Source organism: Dasypus novemcinctus, chromosome 4, assembly GCF_030445035.2.
Source record: "Dasypus novemcinctus isolate mDasNov1 chromosome 4, mDasNov1.1.hap2, whole genome shotgun sequence".
Classification (NCBI taxonomy): Eukaryota; Metazoa; Chordata; class Mammalia; order Cingulata; family Dasypodidae; genus Dasypus; species Dasypus novemcinctus.
This window is the reverse complement of record NC_080676.1, coordinates 58495175-58518371: the sequence shown is the minus strand read 5'-3', so window position 1 is coordinate 58518371 and position 23197 is coordinate 58495175. Positions and strand designations below refer to the sequence as shown.

At 42.0% G+C, this 23197-nt stretch overlaps 1 protein-coding gene across 9 annotated transcripts in view; it reads right to left on the bottom strand.

Annotated features, from left to right (window-relative positions):
- Nucleotides 1-12132, bottom strand: part of YEATS2 (YEATS domain containing 2) — a 144330-nt gene extending 132198 nt beyond the window's left edge. For 2 of the 9 annotated variants that reach the window (XR_009185499.2, XM_058295420.1), the window contains exon 1: nt 11903-12106. The gene's annotated coding sequence lies outside the window, so the exon portion shown is untranslated. Of the gene's footprint in view, nt 1-11271; nt 11823-11902 lie in introns of those variants that run through there. The other 7 variants (XM_071214653.1, XM_071214655.1, XM_058295419.2 and 4 more) reach the window with 6 other exon arrangements.
- Between the last annotated feature and the right edge of the window lie 11065 nt (nt 12133-23197).

The following is a 23197-nucleotide window of genomic DNA, read 5'->3' as shown; positions in this document are numbered from 1 at the left end:
AGGGGGAAGTGGAGTATGGCACAATCATTTTTCCATTTGCTTCCATACAATTAAACGTCCTAGAATACCACTGCTTATTTTATAGTTCTTTGGCCCTGTCCTTTCTATATTCTTCACATCAAATAAAAATATTTTCCCCTTTGTAAAAAAGACAACCAGTGTTCCTTTATTAAATATCTGAATTAGAGAAGCTACAATTCATTTTACTCCACTAGTCAGAGATTTTTCAAAAATGTCTACAAAACCCAAATATTCAACAGGAGAATGGATAAAAACAATGTGTTATAGCCAAAAAACTCCTGATACAAGCAACAACACAGGTGAACCTCAAAATTATGTTAAGCTAAAAAAACCTGACACAAAACAGTACATACTGAATATCTCCATTTATATGAAGGACCAGAAAAGACAAACTTATCTATGGTAAAATAAATAAGAATAGTAGTTGCAGGGGGGCGGGGAAGGTTCATGTAGATCAACTGGGAAGAGGCAAGATGGATCTTTCTGGGATTACATAGTTTTACATCTCAAAAACAGTGTGGTACATGAGTGTATACAATCATCAAAACTCATCCAAGTGAATGCTTCTAAAATCTGTGTTTCACTCATGTAAATTACCTCAACTTACAGACTATACAAATACCTATCAGATGTTATACTCTGCTTGAATCATCCCAATGGCTTTCCAAACAGACCAAATTCACACTCCATACGAGGCCAACAAGACCTTACATGAATTGGGCTTTGCCTTCCTCTCCATCCTTGATCATTTAAGATCTTGGCACACTGGATCCTCAAATACACCTCAATCTTTTCTCAAAGCTTTTGGATTTATGATTCCTTCTGCGTGGAATTCTCTTCCCCTAGATTGGCATTTCCAGACCCCAGCTCAAAACTGTCCATCTTATCAGAGAAGGATTTCCCTGACCACCCTATCCAATAAAGCCTTATTAGTCAAGGTTCTCCAGAGAAAAAGTACTGACAGGAGATATATTCACGCACACACATAGAGAGATTTATTATGAAGAATGGGTTCATGCAACCATGGGGGACATAAGTCCAAATTCCATAGGGTAGGTTGCAAGCTGGAAACTCAGATTTTAGGTGATTCTGAAGTCTGGCAAGTCTGTATTCCCCAAGAAAAGTTGGCTGATGGGAGGGGAGGGGATGGAATTCTTTCTGATCTCTGAAATCCTCACTTCTAGCTTTTCAGACCTCCAACTGGCTGGATGGGAAGACTCCCACATTGCTAAGGGAAATCTCCTTGGCTTAGTCTAGATGTAGTCAACTGATTATAAATGTAAATCCACAAGGTAACAATCAGGCCAGTGTTTACTTCACCAAACAACTGGACACCCATAACCTAAACAAAATGACAGATGAAATTAACCATCACAATAGCTCTCCCTGCTTTCTACCACCAAAATGACAGGAAGCAATAAAGAAATTACTTGCTGAATAAATAAAATACATGCCAAAATATAAATACCCACTGGACACATAACTACTAGCTTACACTAGCTTTCCTCATTTTTTTCACAATATTTAGAAATTTATGTTACTACTGCTACATCTTTAAGGACACCATAGTTAAATGTTTAAAATAAAAGTATGTGGAAATCTTTTATGGACAAGCACATGCAAACATGAAGATAGGCATGATATTTATATCAGAATTATTCAAGCCAAAAAATATGTATTATGATAAAGATTAATATCACTTTTAAAATATGCAATCAGAAAGGTATATCATAAACTGTACACCAAACATAGTATCAAAATATACCAAAAAAAACACTGGAAATACAAGAATTTAAGTAAAGTCACAATTATAGGAGTATCTGAACATCTCTCTCAGAAATTTAAAAGAACAAGATGACAAAAATACAAATACTATAAATAATGCAAACAACAGGCTTGATTTAACATATATACAACTCTAAATCCAACAGAATAATTCACTTGAAATATCTATAAATCACTTGCAAAAATTAAAACGTGTGATTTTTTGTATACCTATAACTTCTGTAAAAATAATTAAATCATATAACAGGACATGAAGAAAGTTTTGATTATTATACAACATGGAAATATTACTGAGCCCAATAAAATTAAATATGAAATTATTAACCAAAAATTCACTAATGATATGTAAATAAAATTCTAAATAACTCATGGCTCAAAGAGGAAATTAAAACTAAAATAACAGACCATTTAAAAATTAACAGTGAAAACTATCTAAACCTAGGGAGATGTGGTCAGTCATCCAGGAAAATGAAGCCCAGTTTTCACTTATGAAAACAGCTACAAAAATCCAATTCACGAGGATATTAAAAGAATAGCTCACCATAACTAGAAGATTTTATTGCCGGCAATAAATAAAATAAAAAATTAGGAATAAGCTGATTAAACAAAAGCTAAATCCTAAAACAGTAATGGGGAGATGTGAAGCAAGGTGATTTGCACTACAAAGTTCAAATGTTGGCCATTCTTTAGGAACATATTAAATAACTGAACTTCAGTAACAAATATAGGACCTATTTCATTAATTATATTTTGCAAATTAAAAATAGTGGTAGCTTTACTCCAGTATCATCGAGGCTTCCCAAATACTACCCAGTACACACTAAAAATATATTTCCATTTTAATATGACACTGAGAAAAATCATTAAGCATACAGAAGTCCTGGCAAAAGACTCAAAGTATAAATGCCAATATTGATAAAAAATTTTTTCCTCTACTTGAAGATTACACATAGGACTGTCACCTCTCAATTATACAGGTAACTAAAAATAAATAACAGCTAATTTTCTCCATAAAATATACTTATTTTACAATACAAGAAATCTGAAATAGTCTGTTTTAGGAAAAACTCAGACCAAAGGAAATCTAGGTAGATGTGAAGATTTTATTTTGGTTTTCATTAGAGTTGGTACTGATAAAAACCCTATTTTAATTATTCTAAGCCAGGTCTTACATAAAAATTTTTTTTTAATATCCTCTCATTTGTTGGCCAACATGATATGCTTTTCAATCCATCTGACGCGTAGGGGGTGGGGGCAGGGTGCAAAAAAAACACAACAGGCCTTTAAGTAAAAATAATTTTAAACTGGACCAGAATGGAGAAAAGGTGCTGTCTTTCACATAAACTAATGTGGCTTTTCAACTGATGATATGGGCCACTCCCAATAGAACATGTAAGGAGCTGAACAAAATGGGAAAGTTAAACAGTTAGGTTTAAAAAAAAAAACTGGGGAAGCGAATGTGGCTCAACAAAAGTATCCGCCTACCATATAGGAGGTCCAAGGGTTCGATGGCCAGGGCCTCCTGGCTCATGTGGTGAGCTGGCCCACATGCAGTGCTGCCGTGCGCAGAGAGTGCTGGCCCACACAGGGATGTCCCCGCATAGGGGTGCCCCCCACGCAAGGAGTGGCCCCCGCGCAAAGGAGCGCCACCCCTGCAAAATCACAGCCTGCCCAAGAGTCATCCAACAAACACAGAAAGCTGGCGCAGCAAGATGACACAACAAAAAGAGACACAGATCCCCAGTGCTGCCTGATGAGAATACAAGTGGACACAGAAGGGAAGCAGACTTGGCCCAATGAATAGGGTGTCCGCCTACCACATGGGAGGTCCACAGTTCAAACCCTGGGCCTCCTTGACCGGTATGGAGCTGGTCCATGCGCAGTGCTGATGCTCCCAGGGAGTGCCATGTCACGCAGGGGTGTCCCCCATGTGGGGGAGCCCCACAGGCAAGGATTGTGCCCTGTAAGGAGAGCCGCCCAGCGCGAAAGAAAGTGCAGCCTGCCCAAGAATGGCACTGCACACACGGACAGCTGACACAACAAGATGACACAACAAAAAGAAACAGATTCCCGGTGCCACTGATAAGGACAGAAGTGGTCACAGAAGAACACACAGCAAATGGACACAGAAAGCAAATAATTGGGTGGGGTGGGGTGGGGTGGGGTGGGGTGGGGTGGGGTGGGGGAAGGGGAGAGAAATAAATAAATCTTTAAAAAAAAACACAAAAAACTGTTTCACTATTGCAGGATAGTGGGAATGTAGAGAAGCATGGGAAAAATACAATTAATGTAACCTATGGACTACAGGTAACAATACTGTAATATTCTTACATCAATGCCAAAGATATACCGTGTTAATGGGGGGGGGAATATGAAAAAAATATGCCAAATGTACACTATGAACCATAGTTAGTCGTAATAGCCTGATGATATTGTCTCATAATCTGCAAGAAATGGTCCACAATGGTGTGCTATGTTAGTGAGGAGTTGTTTTATGGGAATTCTACACATGTGCATGAATGTTTTGTTCACAACTTCCATAATAAAAATATATTAAAAATTTTAAAAGCTGTTTCATTATTTAAGTACTACATATTTACAACTCAAAAACACCTTCCTTCCTATTATAAATAAAATAGCCTTAAGATTACACAAATTACTACATAAGGTCATTCCCAGAATCCATTCAGAGCATACTCTATCTCCAATCCCACAGAGTAACATGCAAGAATTTAGGATAAAATGGCTATTCTAAACTTCCCAAGCCACTGCTTCTACCATTAGTGCACCTGGACAGCTGACCTTCATTACACTTTGTCTTACCACTTAAACATAATTTATCTGAACAGAGTGAGCCATATGGGATGTTAAAGAGTTTTTTAAATATTTAAGGTAAATTCTTCTTAAATTGGCATTAAGAGAAGCCAAACAATCTTTCAGTTACATCCGTGAAGCCACTTTGAGACACAGGTCATTGGTGTTACCTAAAATGATAGTTCTGACTCCATATGACAATTTCGTTGTTCCATTTGTGAAGCCATAAATTTTTTCTTTCCAGAAGAAGCAATAAGGAAATAAAAGTCTCCAAAACCAGATTGAAAAAGGAAGGCAAGGGTGTGGAACAAGTCAAGATTTTGCCAAACTCGTGGACACAGTCACTGGGAATATATAAATTAAGCCAAAATCTTGCACAATTCACTAAATAGGGACTTTTCACCACAGTTTTCAAACTGACTATAAACCCTATGAGGGTTTCATGTCTTTTTAACTGAAGTTGAGATTCTGAGAACACAAGTACCATAAAAGATCCAGCAGGATTTTTAGAAAATTGGTTTTTCTTTAAACTAGCACTGTCTAATCTAGAAAATAAATCTACCCATCTATAAAAATTGATGAAAAATTTTTGGAATTAGATAGTGGTGATGGTTATATAATTTTGTAAGTATACAAAAGACACTAAATTATATACATTAAAAGGATGAATTTTATGGTATAGGAATTATACCTAAATAAGGTTACTACTGAAAAAACAGAAAACTGCTTTAAAAAACAAAAAACAAAACAAACACCACCTCCCCCCAGTTATCTATTAACTTTAAATAACAATATACCTATTTACAAATTATCCTTCCCCAAGTATGTGTGTATGTGCTATACCGGGGGCAGAGCAGTTAGGTGGGGGGTCAACATTAGAAAGAGCAGCTCTTGTCTCTGTGTAGGGAGGTAAAGGGGATGGTTATTACTCTTTATCTTTCTCATGAAATATAATTAGTTAGAGGGATACAAAGAGTTTAAACACTGAAAATGACCTAATTCTTAAGCTAGGTGGTAAGGAAATACGTATTTGTTGTTTTGTTATCATTCCTTAAAACATACCTCCTCATATGTATTTTTGGTATATATGATTTATTCACTTTTTTAAAATTTCACAATTCTTTAAGGCAAGAAAATTTTAAAACAAATAATGTTACAGTCATACCATGGAATACAATCGGTTCTGCTATATGTGTTCCCCAAAATCACCATGTTATGCAATATCATGCAATGCAACTATAGGGTTTATGGGGAAAAGGGGTTAGAGGTATAACATTCAAAAACTTCATCAATGACAAAAAAAATAATCTAATGAAAATGGTTAAGGAATACATAAATGCAACAATAAATATGATAGTTTATCTTGAAAAGTTTGCTTGTGCAAGTGGCCACTGGAAAGGTTATAGCTTGAGAATTATAGTGAAATGGTAGAAGGAGGGCTATCTGAAATCAAGAGAAAGTTTAATACCATAGGTGGGTGGGTATGGCTCATAACACAGCAGTAAACTGAAGTAGCTGCCAAGAGGTTTAAGGTGTATGCATTTTGTGTATTCCTTTCATGGATGAGTTTAACAGGGCAGTTTTCAGCATTCATCTAGCATTTCTTACAGATGAAATCACACATAAGCAAAGGTGAAATTTCAGTTATGCTCAAATAGTTTCCTATTGTTATCAACTACATTGGAACAAACTGACCTTGTCTTATAGCAGAACTGACTGTATTGCTGTAAGGCTGAAATGCAGCCATTAAAAAGAATGTACTGATATGGAATTGACTCCAAAATAAAATATTAAGTAAAAAAAGCAAAGGTGTGGAACAGTGTGTATATTTTTATTCCTTCTATGTAAACAGGGAAGAAAGAAGAGAGACAAAAGAAATGCTGCTAAAATATTTGCCTTTGGATAGTGGTTTTACTTTTCATTTTATTTCTAACTAATACTGTCTGAATTTTCTAACCATATATAGGCTTTATTCTCGGGAGGAAAATGCCAAGAGGGTTATCTGAGAAATAGATTATAGGTGTCTTTCTGCTTTTGTCTCTGTATTTAAAAGAAAACACACACATATATACAACTACAACTTCAGAAAATGTGGAACAAATGGAATACTCATTCACTGCTGGGGGAATGTAAAATGGTACAACCACTTTGAAAAACAGTTTGGCAGATTCTTTAAAAGTTAAACACAATCCTATTATATAATCCAGCCTTTCCACTCCAAGAGAAATAAAAGCACATTTCCTTACAAAGACTTATCCACAAATGTTCTTAGCAGCTTTGTTTCTAATAATCAAAAACTGAAAACAACCCAAATGTCCATCAAATAATGAATGAACAAAATGTAATATATTCCCAGACAATACAATACTATTTAGTCATAAAAGGAATGAAGTACTACCACAACATGGTTGAACCTTGAAAACATTAGGTTAAGAGGAAGCCACTCACAAAGGATCATATCTTGTATTATTTCATTTATATGAAATGTCCAGAATAGACAAATCCATAGACACAGAAAGGAGATTAGTGGTTGCCAGGAGCTGGGGGAAGAGGTGAATTGGGATAGCCTACTAATAGGTATAGGTTTTCCTTTTGGGATCATGATAGTGATGTGGGCTATGGGTGGGAGGCTCTTTGTCTCTTCAAAGATAACCTTAACCTAAACTGTCTGTCCTGACTTGTGAGTGTGGAATGGTAGGAGGTTGTAAGTCCTACTCTTGGTGACCATGGCAATGACTCCGGTCCCAGGAAGCAATTTAGCAATGCAAACTCTAATATACATACCAGTCAGTCCAAGGAAACTCTGATGGTGGTGATGCCAAAACTTAAGGGAACTTGGACTTGGCCTCGAATGGGAAATATAATATAACATAGTCTGTGCATAAATTCAAAATCATCTAATTCTATATCCAAGTGTGCCTAGTCTCTAGAAATGCAGTTAAGTGATAAGGGCTTTGAATGTTCAGAAAGGATGTAAGACTGAATGTGTATTCAAGGTTGCATCCAGACAGAATGTGGGCAAGATGCTAATTCAAGCTCAACTGAGGTTTGGGCAATATGTTAATTCAAAACCTACCTAGTACTCAGGCAAAGATTTAACTAACAAAGAAAGTAGTTTTCTTTGATAAAAGCACCATTTGACTCCCCACCCTGTATAAAAGGAACTTGAAAATCTTGTTCGGGGCTCAGGTTTGAAACAGAAAGCTCCCAAGTGCGGCAGGGTCAATAAACCATTTTTCCTTCTCAAAATCATTCCTGAGTCCTGGCCTTTCTATACACAAATAATTGAACCTCTCTCAAATTCTACAACAATAGTGAAGAAATATCCACTCTGTTGTACAACATAGGAAACATACTAAAATTAATGAATTGTGCGGTCACCAGTCGGGCTGAAGTGTGGTTTGCTGGCCTGGCGGGGGAGCAGCCGCGGTAGGCCAAGCCGCTGCCCCCATAATAGGGTGGCTGGTCGGACTCACCGCCACCCCTGAAGGGAGCTCGGCATGGGCGCAGAGTGCCCTCGGGTCTCCCCTTCTCGGCAGCCATGCTTCCGCGGCTGCCCCTCCTCCCGGATGGCGCCACCCGATGCCTGTGGGGCAGCACCCTTCTTCTTCTTTCTCCCTGCGCAGGCGCAGGGCGGAAGATTCCAGTCTGCCCTTTTCCCCTCCCCCGACAGCAGCAACAGCCAGGCGTGGGCGGGAAACTCAAGTCTGCCCTCCACCCCAGCAACAGCAGCCACCAATCCCTAAACCCTGCCCCTTCCCCCAGCAACAGCGACAGCCAATCCCTAATCACCACCCCTCCCCCGTCCAGTACCGCCCACTGACCTTTCGCCGGCAACCAATCAGAACAGGGCATGGCTTCGACCAATCAGCCTTCCCCAGCCCCTATAAAACTGTTGCCTCTCCCTCAGTAAAGTGGACTTGCGTGTTTACCTTGTCTCCGCGGTAGTTCTTCTGCCGTGCGCCCTCCAGTCCTGAGAGCCCCCGACAAGGGCCTGGCCTCCCTTGTCCCCAGTTCGTCACCTGCTTCTCCGGGCGACCCCTTCGTCGCCGGCTTCGCCGGGCGACCCCTTCGTCGCCGGCTTCGCCGGGCGACCCCGTCAGCCGAACCGCCCAACCCCTTGTGAGACCGATCCCTCGTCTGCTGCCGGACCGACCCCTCGTCCCAAGTGGGACCGACCCCTCGTCCCAAGCGGGACCGACCCCTCGTCCAGAGCTGGACCGACCCCTCGTCCGCAGCCAGACCCCACCTCTACCGACCGAGCAAGCCGCCGCAGAATTGCATACTTTAAATTGATGAATTGTATGTTATTAGAATCATAGCTCAATTTTTTAAAATGTATGTACTTACTCTCAAATAAACTGATTTTAAAAAATAAAATACATAATGATCACCAAAGTGTACAACCACCCTGTGGATAAATACATTTCAAATAAAGTTGAAACCAACCCCTCTCCTCGCCACCAGCTGCATTCTCCTCACCTCACCTTTCATTATCACCATGTAACATCCCCACCACACACACACACACACACACACCAATGTCCCACACTTCAGATAAACAGAATAAAAAGTCCTTGGCTATTTGGCTACAAGAACTAATTCTTCTACCTCTTCCTGTCTTAATCATCAAAGTTCACGAGCCTTAACATTTCACAATTACATTCCAATAGGTTCATATTTCACCTCTCCCTTTCTCCACTTACTGAAATGCTCTTTATCCTTCAAGAATCAAATTAAATTCCAACTCATCCATGAAGTGCAAACCAGGCTGTGAAAACTTTATTTTTTCTGAACTCCCACAGAACAGAAGCTACCTGTTTTATAAGTCTTGTGTTTTATGAGGGAAAAGTGCACCCACCAATATTCCATTCTGTAGCAGTGCATAAAACAGACTGAAAGGGGGGCAGCATTAAGAGGAGGGAGATGGGAACTGATTTAAGGATGCACCAATACAGATTTAAATATAGTCTATAATAAATGAGAGGAGAGGAGGGAGGACCAGTATTTCTGAAAATCTATCCTAAAGAAGTACTCTCAAGGCAGGGTGATATACACCATAAGTGAGCTGCAATCACAAATCTACAACTTAAAGCAGAGGTCCTCTTCCTGTGTATTTTATAACTAAAAAACAAACAAACAAACAGGAAATAGCCCACAGCAAACTACTGCATCCACTCATACGTTTAAAACTGTATAAAAACTAGATGAGTGGTGGGGGTGAAGTTCTTGAAGCAAGCTATCTGTCAAGCTATATATATTTTAATATCTAAAGAACTCCACATTAAATTAGAAAATGGCAAACAAAAAAAATGGACAGAGGACAGGAACAAAAATTTGCAAATGGCCAATAAATATGGAAAATAAATTCAAACACTTATAAAAGAATAAGAACTACAAGACGCAATTACTCATCCATCAAATTTAGTTTTGGGGCAGATGGAAATAAGGTGTCTGCAGATGGACTCCTTTTTCTAATTGGCACTTCTTTTTCTAATTGGTCTTCAACTCCTCACAACCCATTCAAATAATCCAATCTTGCATCTATTTCCAACCTCTAGAAGTCAACAGTAATACCAATGACTAAAACTAGTACCCTCCATGTGGCCAAATCCAACTGACCACCTGACATAAACACTGATGAGATCCAATTCTTCACATTTCAGGAACTTAACTCTTGACTTGGATGATACCTGTCTCCTACTTTTCTTCATTGGGGTGTTTGTGTCCTTTTTACTGTTCCATCTACTCTTTCCCACAGCTTTGACTGTCATCCGTGTACTGATTACTTCCAATTTTTTATCTCCACTCCTAACTTCCTTCTTCCCCAAGTTCCAGACCTGTATATCCAATTTCCTCAACATATTGACTTGATAAACTGCATCTTAAATTTATCACATCCAAAATAGAACTCCTAAGTTTTCCCACCTCAAATACCTTTCTCTTCCACTCTTCTCCATTTCAGTAAATAGCCCATCACCTAATGATCTGCTCAAAACAAAGCTTTGATTCCTCCCTTTCCCTCATATTTATAATCCACTTTCACCTGTCTTGTTCATTCTACATCCAAAATATCTTTTGACCCTTTCACTCATCTCCGTCTCCATTGCTACCTATGAACTACTGCAAAGAGCATCTTAATAGAGCTCCCAACTTCCACTCTGACCCTCTTTCTCCACATAGCTATCAGTTATACTACTTTATTTAACCTTCAAAGGCTTCCCGTGAAAACAAAATACCTAATCAGGGCATGATCTGCCCCCATCTTTTTCTGAAAGCGCATACACAGCCACAAATATTACACCCGGTGATATGCTTTCTTGACAATAATAATATGGGTACTTTTTCCTCTACTGCTTGTCTGTACTTTTATTTTTCTACAATACTTGCTATTTGCTTATCTGAACACAGGAAATGGTACTACTGACTACTATATAATACTACATGGCATTTTTACAGGTTACGAGAAAAGAATATGGAAACTAATCACAACTCGTAAAAAATGTTTCTATTAAAAAAACTACCAATCACACATCAAAATTATAAGTATAGAGATGTCAGGGCTGTGGGATCATTGGTGATATTTTCTCTCCTCTACTTTCTTTTTTTTTCTAACACCATGACATTTATAATAGGAAAAAGAGAACTTACGTTTTAAACTCAGTCTTCTGCAATCTGGCCACAGTTCACCAAACCAGCCTTTCCTACCAGAACTCCCTTTCCAAAGCCTTTCACTCCAAGCCCTCACCGTCTTTCACACCTCGGGTGCTCTAACTCTGGCACCATCCTTGGATTATCTTCCAACCTTTTTAAGTCCTACTTATCCTTCACGGGGGGGGGGGGGGGGAGAAAAGGGATGGCGACAGGTTGGAGAGCGATTCCAGAATTCTTCTCAGTGAATCCTATCAACAAGTACCAAGCTCACCATCCTGAAAGCCGCGGCCACTGCGGCTTAAGGGACCCTCCATCCGCTCAGAGAGCTGTGCCCACTTGAAAAGGCCCCCCTCATACACACACCCAGATTCCCGGGTCCCGCTTCGGAAATTCTCCCGACAAACATCCTCAACCTAGATCCAGTCTCTTCCTTGGGATCCTCGCCTCTCTGCAGACACTCGTGCCGCTCCTTCGCCTCGATCCAGGCTGGCTTGCCGCGTCGGCCTCCGCGCGGCCGGCCCGGGTGGGGGAGGGGCGCGCACGTGCCCGCACCGCCCCCGCCCAGACAATGCTCCCGAGAGCGCAGCGCGCGCCCGATCGGTCCCATCCCGCTCCCGCCAGCACTCACCCTTTTTCCGGGTCTCTGGCTGAAGCACAAACGCCGCCGGGCGCCGTGAAAGGCCAAGGGGCACGTGAAAGAGGCGGGCAGAGCACCGCGATGCCGTTCCGCCACGAGGCTCCAGCTACTCCGCAGCCCGCGGAAGCCCTCAGCTCAGTAGAGCCCGCCCGGCCGGTTCCGTCCCGCACGTCGGCTGAAGAGGCGGGTCTGGGAGCGCGCACGCGAGCGGTGGCGGCGGCGCGCGCGCGCGGTCCCGGGGGCGGAGCTCGCAGGGATGTGGGCGGGGCTGGGGCTGGGGTTGAGGCTAAGCGGTGGCACGGGCCCTGGCCCGCCCGGCTGCGCAGCCTGGGAGGTGTTGGCGACGGCTCTGGCAAAGGCACTCTTATTTGTCATTTTCCTTCTTAAAACGAAGCAGATGGTGACTTCCAGCTCCAAGTTTGACAATATTCATTCTGCCGACGTTTATGTAATTTCCATGGTAATTAAATGATTACCATGATTACTGGTAACTGATTTTACTGTGTGTCATCTTATGCCACGCTCTGTACTTGGTGCTAGAAATACAAATAACAGTAGTTATTTGCTAACCCGTTTTACAAGTGCAGAAACTGAGGCTCAGAAAGGTTGGGACTTATCCAGGTCACACTACTAGTGAGTAACAATCCATCAAGTCCAGTTTGTCCGTGAAGTCCATTCAAATGGACTTCATCAAGTCAAATGTCTCTGGAACACAATCTTCCTTCACTTTTATCCTGGTTCACTCTAGTCCTAGTCCATCTCCACCTCAACTCTGTGCCCACGACTGCATGAGTCTCCCAACTAGGCTCCAGGGATCTACGTCTGCCCTCCATTCAATCCCTTCTCCACCATTTAAAAATTTATCACTGGAGCTGGGTGGTGGGTTTAGGGGTGTTCACTTTATTATTTTTCTATACTTTACATATATGCTATCAATTCTTTTGGATGTATTTCAGATTCAATAAAGAATTTTAAAGGGTTTACTCCTATAGCCTCAGTAGCAAGCCCATTGCATTTGCTCAAAATATATTTGTTGAATGGATGAATAGGAGAGCCAGGAACTGACTTCAAAGCCCTGCATTGTTATAGGACCTGAGGGAATAGAGAAATTTATAATATGCTACCCCTGGCCCCCTGATCTTTAGAGCTATTAGGGGCAAAGACAGTTTAACAATAAAATTTGTTTTACAAAATTGGATTGTGTTTCTAACCTCTTCTGGCACTGTGTGCCAGGCATTATGTTAGGTACTGAGATACAGAAGTGAACAAAACAGACCCCTACCCTTGTGTAATTTATAGTCTAATTATCACATGAGGGGAAATCTAATCTAAACTGCAAGGCCAAGAAAGGCCTCCTTGAAGAAGTGACATTAAACTAAGCTTCAAAGAGAGAAAAGGAATTGAAGAGATAAAATAAATTTGGTGGAGAAAGAAGTAAGGTGAGCATGAGGGAGTCAGTGTTCCCCCCACTCTTAGAAATATCCAGCCAAGGGCTGGGGAGGCTAGAAGTCCTCTTCTCCTTGCCTAGGAGGGATTCTGGGAGAAGTCCCATGATGAGCAGGGCTCTGGCACAGACAGTAGCATTGGGGCTAGAGAGGAGCTGCCATAATGCTCCTAGGTCCGCACAGCTTGCTGGTGGTGTGCCAGAAACCCAGGCTACTCTGTATAGTTGAGAGCCACGGACAGGCCAATGGGCACTGTGCTCAGGACCAGGTAAGCCTAAACCTGAGGCTTTGTGGTGGGCTAATTGGCAGGGAATGGCCAGAGACTATGGTGAAGTTCCCGAGGAGAAGCAGTACTTGCAAGAATAGAACTGCTCCTAAGTCAAGGAGTGGGGGTGGAGGAGTCAGTATGGGAAGGTAGAACCTCAGGCTCTGAATGCACTGAAGCAACAGATCATGAACTTGACAGCTGACAATCTCAGGCAGCTGATGCCAGCAGAGCAGTGGTGACCCAGAGGGAGCAGGGACATGGTAGCAGAGGCCAGTGAGGACCCAGGCTCTGCTCACAGCTCTGCACATATCTCTGGCCACTGCCTCAAGACTTTCCTTTGATCTCTTAGGCCATCTTGAGAAATCTAGAGGAAGGAGAACAATTCTTAATTTGCCAGGACTGCGATGACAAATACCACGAATCAATTGTCTTAAACAACAAGAATTAATTGTCTCCCACTCCAGTTTGGAGGCTAGAAGTCCAAAATCAAGGTACTGGCAGACCATGTCTTCTCTAAGTCTGTAGTATTGTGGTGGTGGCTTGCTGACAATCCTCTGCCACATGGTGATCTGTCTCTATCTCCTCCTCTGGCTTCTACTCCTACTGAGGCATTTGAGCCTCTGTCTAGATTTCCTCTCCTTTTTAGAATGCCAGTCATTTTGGATTAAGGCCCACTCTGATTCAACGTGGCCTCATCTAAACAGGAAATTTGAAGTTCCTCTGTACAAACCAGTCCACACGTCCACACCTACGGGGTGGAGGTGACCATGGTTTTTGGACTTGAATATCCCATTTACAAATGGGTTCTTATCCACAGGATTCAGGGCTTAGGACTTGAGCATGTTTTTGGGGGGACCATGTTTCAATCTACTACAGAGGGCAACTTTGAACTGTCTACATATTTACTCAAAATGGGACTGTTATAAACCAGAAGAGATTCAGATAATGTTCACTGGCAGGTTTAAGCTTAGCCCACTGCCCAATAGAAATGGAGCCCATGAGAAAGTTTGCAGCATTTAAAGAGAAATAACATAGTAACAGATTTTTTAACATGCACACCAGTGTGAATGTTTCAGTAACAGAGATAAGCCCTGTGAAGGAAATGTGCATGGTGCTAAGAAACACAATACAGAGGGACCAAATTAAATGCAGAGGTAAAGAGACCTCCCTGAAAAAACGATGCTGAAACCAGAAGACAGTGTTAGAAGGAAGTCCCACATGGCTTAAGCAAGAGCAGAGTGATTGGGGATGGAGCTGAGAGGTAAGTAGGAGCAAGATCATGCAGGAATTTGCAGGTAGTGATCTTTACCCTAAGAGCGACAGGAAGTCATCAGAGAATTTTAAGCAGGGGAGCTCTGTGTTGGATTTTCCCTTTTAAAAAAATCAGTTGCCCCAGCAAATGTTGGGGTTGAGGGCGTGGAGGTGAACAGAAGAAGCAGTGAAAATGTTGTAGCAATTCAAGGGAAGCGGATGTGGTTCAACTGAGAGAGTGTCCGCCTACCATATAGGAGGTCCAGAGTTCAAACCCAGGGTCTCCTGGCTCATGTGGTGAGCTGGCCCATGCACAGTGCTGATGTGCCATGCACAAGGAGTGCCATGCTTTGCAGGTGGGTCCCCCGTGTAGGGGAGCCCAACGCACAAGGAGTGCACCCTGCAAGGAGAGCCACGCTGCAGGAAAAAAGCACAGCCTGCCCAGGAGTGGTGCCACAAAAACGGAGAGCTGACGCAACAAGATGACACAACAAAAAGAGGCACAGTTTCCTGGTGCAGCTGAGAATGCAAGCAGGCACAGAACACACAGCAAATGGACACAAGAGAGCAGACAACGGGGAAAGGGGAGAGAAATAAATTTTAAAAATAAAGCAATTCAAGTTGTCCAGGTGAAAACTAAGATTGGTTTACACTGGACAGTGGAGATGGGGGAGGTGGAAAGATTCAAGAATTGTGCAGCGAAAACTGAGAGACTTGATGATGAACTGGCAGGAGATTGGGGAGGAAAGAGAAGAGAACTGGCTCCTGTTAATTCAAATGGCACCTTAGAGAAAGTCACCCTTCCTGCTCGCAGATGCAGCCTGAGCTAAATCACCCAGCTTGGCAAGTGGCTGGAGGTGGATTTCAGGGCCATTTCTGCTGGCCACGCCCCCTTAGGGAGCACTCACTTGCAGAGTCACTGGGGTGGTCCTGGAGAGAGAACCGGCTGACTCCCAGGTTTCTCGTCTGGCCAAGCAGTGGATAGAAGTGCCATTTACTCAGATGCAGGAGACTGAAGGAAGACAGTTTGTATGTTGGGGGAGGGGGTCAGTGGGTGAATCAAGAATTCAGTCAGGAAGTTTGAGACACCTACCTGGACATATGGTTCTGGGACTCACAGGACACCTGGTGGGTGGCACTGTCAACATAGAGTCATGAATACGCAGTTTGTGAGAGTTGCTGAGGTTGCCATGGGAAAGAATACAGTTCACAGGGGCTGCACAGGCACAGCCTACAGATGTCAAACTTTAAGCAAGCCAACACTTCAAACATTGAGGAATTTCACATAATAGCCTGGATTTCTGCTTCTGTGAAAAATCAGAAATTTAGTATCCTGGACCCACATTGCTATAATTAGATACAGTATTAGTTAACACTTATTACAGTGTCAGGCAGTGTTCCAAGAACTTCACAAATTTTATCCTCATAACAACTTTATTCTTCTTCTTCATATATTAAGGAAGAGAAAGCTGAAGCTGAACCCATGCCTCTACAAGGTAGAAAACTGAAAGAATATTAAATTGAGACATGTGACTTCTATGGGTTAGGAGTATAAAAATATTTGTGGAATGTCTGTTGTGTGTTAACTGGTCAAGTAAAATTGGTAAAGACAGGTTAATATTTAGATAAAATATGTATGAAAAACTGTTAACTATGTTTGCAAACTTCTGATACAACCATTCCTCTGAGGTGATATATCATTCCCAAGTTTAAAAGATTAAAGTGGCACAGAGACAAGGCAACTAAATCATTAATTTCTTTATTTCAGACCATTTATATCAGGTTGACCTTAGGTTGAGTTGGGAAGACCTTGATAATATGTTTAAATTTTGTTTCATGTCTTGAAAAAATTATAATTTAGTCATACTTTGGGGTCTTATCTTAGAACTTCTATTTTAAAAAAAATATTGTGGTAACACATACACAACGTAAAATTTCTCATTTCAGCCACTTTCAAGTATACAATGCAGCGGTATTAATTACGTTCACAGTGTTGTGCAACTGTCACCACCATTTATTACCAAAACTTTTCCATCACCCCAAACAGAAACTCTGTAACCATTAGGCATTGACTCCTATTCCCCATTTCCAACCCTCACCCCCACCTTCCTATCTCATAGTTTCTTAGCTGGGAAAGGCTGGGGTAAGGGTGGGGAGTAGCTTAGTTTAGATTGTTCACCAGTCTCTTTCTTAATAAAAGGTGGGGACGGGGAGTGGACGGAGGATGTTAACTGTATAATATTCATGAAAGGAAAAGCAATGATTAAAGAAGGTTCTGTTACCGGATTTTGTCTAGGTTCTTGACTATGCTGCAAAAATGAATTTCAAGAGCACGTCGTGTGAGTCAGGCCAGAAATTTATTAAGGTAGGGAGGGATGAGAAATGGGAGAAAATAAGAGCTCATAGGTTCCAAGTAGAGAGGAAGGAGCTGAAAAGTGATAAAGCAGCCTGATTTACAGACTATAACTCCCCATTATAGATTATAAACACCCAGGTTTTACTTGCCTGACAACCATGGCAGGGGAAAAAGTGGCAAGAGCAGGGTACAGAAGGCAGGATCAGGGGTTCAAAGGCAAGAGAGCAAGTTCAGGCCTTGCACCTGCTTTTTGAACCATTAATTATTCCACCCCTTTGCTAATGGCAGGGGAGGAGTTCCAGCTGTTTGCTGTTTGGATTGATTACCCCACCCATCAATCTCCCATGAGGGCCCAATGATAAAGGCCTCGGGGTAATGTCCAGGGCTTCTCCTGGCTTCGGGAGGAAAGCTTATTCTAAATGGCAGAATCTTGGGCCGCCATCTTGGGGGTATTGATGTCCATGTGGACTTCTTGCCAGGTTCCAGATCCATCTATTGATTCCCTATCTTACTAAGCTGGCTTCTGTTCCAGGAGTGAGTGCTGACACTGACCCAGTGATAGGAGTTTTTGGTTAGGGGGCCTCACAATGGGAACTGGTGCGCTAGAGCTTGAGGGGCTCAAGTCAGGGGCTGGCAGTAGGGGCAGACTGGTTGAAAGTAGGAATCAGAAAAACAAGGAAAGTCAGAGAAGAACGGTGAAATTGAAATTTGGCCTGAGAGTGGGAGGGGAAGCTGGCTCAGGCAGAAAACATCACTGGGCTCTGACCCAGGCAGAGTAAGAAAAGGCCAAGGTGCCCTGGCCTCCTCCCCTGGGAAGACCAACCACCCTTCCTAAAATTGACAGGTATAGGGTCCCTGGAAACCTTAAGTTGGTAAGGTTCCCCTATCTGAAAGTAGGAAATAATTAGTCTTGTAAAATGAGGACCCCACTTAAACAAACTTAATTTAAAGGAGTGTGTACCTGAAGTTTATACGTATGCAGTTTAAAATAAATGATTTTCCCCAACCAGGTCTAAACAAGAAGCCAAATGTCTGGTCAACCTATTTAGATTTTAGCAAAACCATATTGGTCCCTATTGTAACCCAAAGAATCCACACATTGTGCTTCTTCTCAAAGTAGATTATGCAGCCATCACAGAATACACAGGAGTTAAGATAGATGATGCAAGATCTGTTGTCAATCATGAAAAAAAAAAAAAAGGATATTTGACCCAAAATGAAAATTTCTATTTCTATGGAAACTTTTTGCAAAGGTAAGGTAAAATAAATATAAAATTTCAGCTGTAATATGCAACTTTCTATTATAAAAAGGGGAATGCACAAAAATGGTACTACTTAAACCTTTGGATTTTATTTTTCCTTCCCCTCCCTCTTGCCCACTCTGCTGTTTTTTGCTGTCTGTGTCCATTTGCTGTGTAATCTTCTTATCTATTTCTCTTTTTTGTCTTCTCATCTTTCTCCTCTAGGATTCACTGGGATTCGATCCTGGGGACCTCTGATATGGAGAGAGTTTCCTTGCCAATTGTGCCACCTCAGTTACTGGTCTCTGCTGTGTTTCACCTTGACTCTCCTCTCGTCTCTCTTTTGTTGTGTCATCATTTTGCTATATGACTTACTTGCGCAGGCACTAGCTTGCCATGCAGGCACTTGGCTCACCATGCTGACACTCAGCTTGCTGCACGGGCACTCGGCTCACGACATGGGCACTGGCTCGCCACGTGGGCACTGGCTTGACATGCGGGCACTCACATGGGCACTTGGTTTGCCATGTGGGCACTCATGCAGGCACTTAACTCACCATGCGGGTACTCAGCTTGCCACGTGGGCACTCACGTGGACACTTGGCTCACCACGTGGGCACTCGGCTCGCTGTGTGGGCACCTACATGGTCACTCAGCTTGCCACATGGGCACTGGCTCACTGCACAGGCACACTTTCTCTTCTTCTTTTTCACTAGGAGGCCCCAGGGATCCAACCTGAGTCCTCCCATATGGTAGCAGAGTTCTTATCATTTGAGCCACATCTGCTTCCCTGGGTTAAGTTTTTAAAGACTAGAGGTTGTTGGTTTTAATTTGGTTGCAAACTTGTATCTTTAGTCAACTTTTAGGTGTCTGGTTAACACAATACTGAGATATTTATCATTTATTATTTTTAAATTGAAATTCCACACTACAGTTTTCTGCTATGAAAGATGAATAACGACACTAGTGCTATGTGATAGACTGGGGGCAGCTGAGTTTATTTGTTGACAGAATTTTCAGTATGGATAACAGTATTTATTAAGACTTGTGTTGTCCTTTGTTATATCCTTTCATAACTTCCTATTTTATGGTCCAACTGTTTTAGAAACCCCTCAGCTTTCCTCAGTCAAAAGGTATAGTCCTGTCCTGACTGAAAATAGCCCTTATACCCAGATATAATGAGGACACTGGTGGCCTGGACTGAGTGTATCCAAACAAAGTGTGTTGTCTGTATCAGTGTCTGCAATTGATTACTCCCAGAGTACTCTCCAGTTGAGCTCAGGCTTATTCTGCCTGCACAGTGGGACAGCTACTGCCACGTTTGTGGAATGATGCCCCATTGCACTGAGATCTCAGGTTCCTCCAGTGATTGGGAAGAGCACTCTTTTAATAACTTGATTTTGGCTGTGGGACACCAGACATGTAAAAACTTTTATTTCTCCAACCATCTTCAGTCTCTCCTCCTTTGTATGGCCTTTATGTTTCACCTTCTATGCTTATAAAATGCCTTGTTCATATTGTCAGAATAAACATATGTTCCAGGTTTGGGGAATACTAGCCGAGCGCAAATAATGCCAGGTAGTCATAAGTGTGCCTGCAGAAGAATTGTTCTCATTATAGAAGGAACAAAAGGAGGAGACACTGACAGAGAATTTTTCCTGCTGCTTTGTACTCCAGTCACTGAAAATGAGGCTGTATGTTACCAGATTTTATCTAGGTTCTTTGACTATGCTGCAGAAATGAATTTCAAGAGCAAGTTGGGTGAGTTAGGCCAGTAATTTATTCAGGTAGGGAGGGAAGAGAAATGGGAGAAAATAACAGATCAGGGGTCCCAGGTAGAGAGGAAAGGGGTGAAAAGTGATAAAGAAGGCTGATTTACAGACTACAATTCCCCATTTTAGGTTATAAATGCCCAGGTTTACTTGCATGGCCACGTGGCAGAGGAAAAATGGCGAGAGTGGTGCACAGAGGGCAGGAACAGGTCCAGAGGTGAGAGAGCAGGAGCGCAGAGTGCTCATTCAGGCCTCACAGGTGGCTTTTTGAACTGTTAATTATTCCACTGCTTTGCTAATGGCAGGGGAGGAGACCCAGCTGTTTGCTGTTTGATTGATTACCCCACCCATCAATCCCTAATGAGGGCCCAATGATAAAGTCCTTGGGGAATATCTGAGGCTTCTCCTGGCTTCCAGAGGAAATCTTTGTTCTGGATGGCAGGATCTTGGGGGTGGGGGGTCTTCCAGCCACCATCTCGGGGTTATTGATGTCCACGTGGACTCTCTGCCAGGTTCCAGATCCATCTATTGATTCCTTATCTTACTAGCCTGCTTCATTCCCCCTCAGAGAGTTTAAACCTTTAATCTTAAAGGGGTGCTGAAGGGAGATGATCATTTTTCTGTAGCTACTTCCTGATGGTTAGGGGCTGTAGGCCCTACCTGACTGGTGTAAAACCGTCTTGCTATTCTATCTTGGTTGGCGGAAGATGGATCTGGCATCCTGTGTGAAGCTGGATGAAGTCCCCATATGGCTAACAAGATGTTGATTTTGACTCTTGAAGAGGTTATTTCAGGTCGTCCAATGGCTGGCACTTGTATGACCAGTTAGGTGCTTCTGGTGTGTCAGTAATTCCTTGAACAGCTGACTTCACTTGGGATAAGTATACCCAGCTGCCAATTTTTTAAACTTTAATAACTGTAGGTAAGAACTGCAGAGTAAAGTTCTTCAAATTTTGGCTCTGAGAATGAGACTTGTTTTCTTACCAAGTTTTGATCAGAACCTGATTTGCAGGTCCTGGGTGAGGAAAGGTTGTTTATGGATCATTTCAAAGGGGCTAATAAGTTGAAGTTGGTCTTGGGTACCTCATTTGCTATTTCCTTTCTGGTGGGAAAAGCTTAGCACTGGTAGGGTGGCATATAGATCCGCTTTCCTCCTTTTTTTTTTTTTTTTTAAGATTTATTTAACTAAACCTGGGACATCCCATGTGGGAGGGAGGCACCGAATCCCTTGAGTCACCTCTGCTGCCTGCTTGTCATGTCTCTCATTGTGTTTTCCTTATGACTCTTGGTTGCTTAATCTTGTTGCATTAGATAGTTTAGTGTATTGAATGAGTTTGGGTGTTCATGTGCTAAAATATTTTAAAGTGAAAAATCATAATGTTAGGACTGATCACTGGGAAAGTATATAATTTTTTAACCCTCAACTATGTGCTCCTCATACAATGTTGACATTGATATTTTGTGTAAAAGGTTTATTTATGCTATAATACAACATAGGTACAAAAAACTGTGTCCCATTCCCACCCCACTCCTAATCATGCCCTCTCTCCTTGTTGACACTCTCTTCTTTGAGATGTGGCATATGCAATAGTTTGGCAGACTGGACATCCATTCCTAACCTTTTCTCCCTTGCTTTCTTAGTAGAGGTTGGAAAATTAGACACTCAATTTCCTGACCTCCCTTGTAGCCAGGAGTGATCCTATAACTCAGTTCTAGCAAAGAAGAAGAAACCGCAAGCTCAATGAATAAAAAAAGAGACTCCCAAAGAAAAGGGAGATTCGTAGTTAGTCCCACCTTTGCCCTTCTGTCCTCTTCTTCCTGGTTTGAATTTGGATTTGATGCCTGGGAGTGCAAAAGTCATTCTCCAACCATGAGATTACAAACCAACATATATAGGATGGTGAGGCAGAAAGCTAGAAGGAGCCAAGGTCTTAAATGACAGTGTTGAACTTTATACCAGGTCTGGGATGCCAACTTGTTATGTATTAAAAAGTATCATTTATTTGTTTAAGCAACTTGTGGCCAGGCTTTTTGTTACTTGCAGCTAAACATATTCCTGTATGACACATTAGATTTCTTCGCTGTGTTTCTTACCTTATTCTCTTCAACTTCTCTGACAATTATTTCTCAATCTCTATCTCAAACTCCCCTTTCTCTGCCTACGCTAAATACTGAGGTTTCCATTCTGTGTCTTCTGTCTTTGGTCTGTTCTCATCTTACATTTCTTGTAGATTTTTCTCTATGCACATGGCTTCAACTGCCCCCTATATATGTATATATAGGATGAACTTGGGTCTTCATCCTAAACATTGGGCCATTCTTTTTAAGTGCCTTTAAAACATTTCCCCTTGAATAGCCCTGAAGCAAATTCAGTTTATCCATAATTACAATGATATATTTTTCTTCTACCCGAAGCTTGCTCTTTTTCCTTTTTCTTACCTTTTTTTTTTTTTTTTTTAACCTATTATGGCTAGCAGTTTCTCCATTGACAGTTATTTGAAGTAGAAACTTTGGAATTATCTTTGAGTCTGCATTTTTCCTCATAGTCATATCCAATTAGTCAGGAGTTAATGAGTCTATCTCCTAAATTCCCCTTAGGTCAGCTCTCTCCCCTTTATTTACACTGCCATTGCCCTGGTCCAGGGCCTGCTCTGTCTCACCTGGATTCCTGCTCTAGTCTCCAACTTGGTCACGTGGCCTTTCTCCTTGCCACCTCTAATGCATCATAGTTCCCAGGCTCACCTTTCTATAGCACAGATCTGATCACTGCACTCACTGGCCGCCCTCCCCCATTGCCTATAGCCAGTGGTTCTCAATTTTACTGAGACATCAGCATTACCTGGAGGACTTGTTAAAACACAGATTGCTGGGCCCCATCGCCAGGGTTTCTGATTCAGCAGGTCTGGGTGGGGGCCCAAGAAGGAGCGTCTCTAACAAGTTCATAGGTGATATT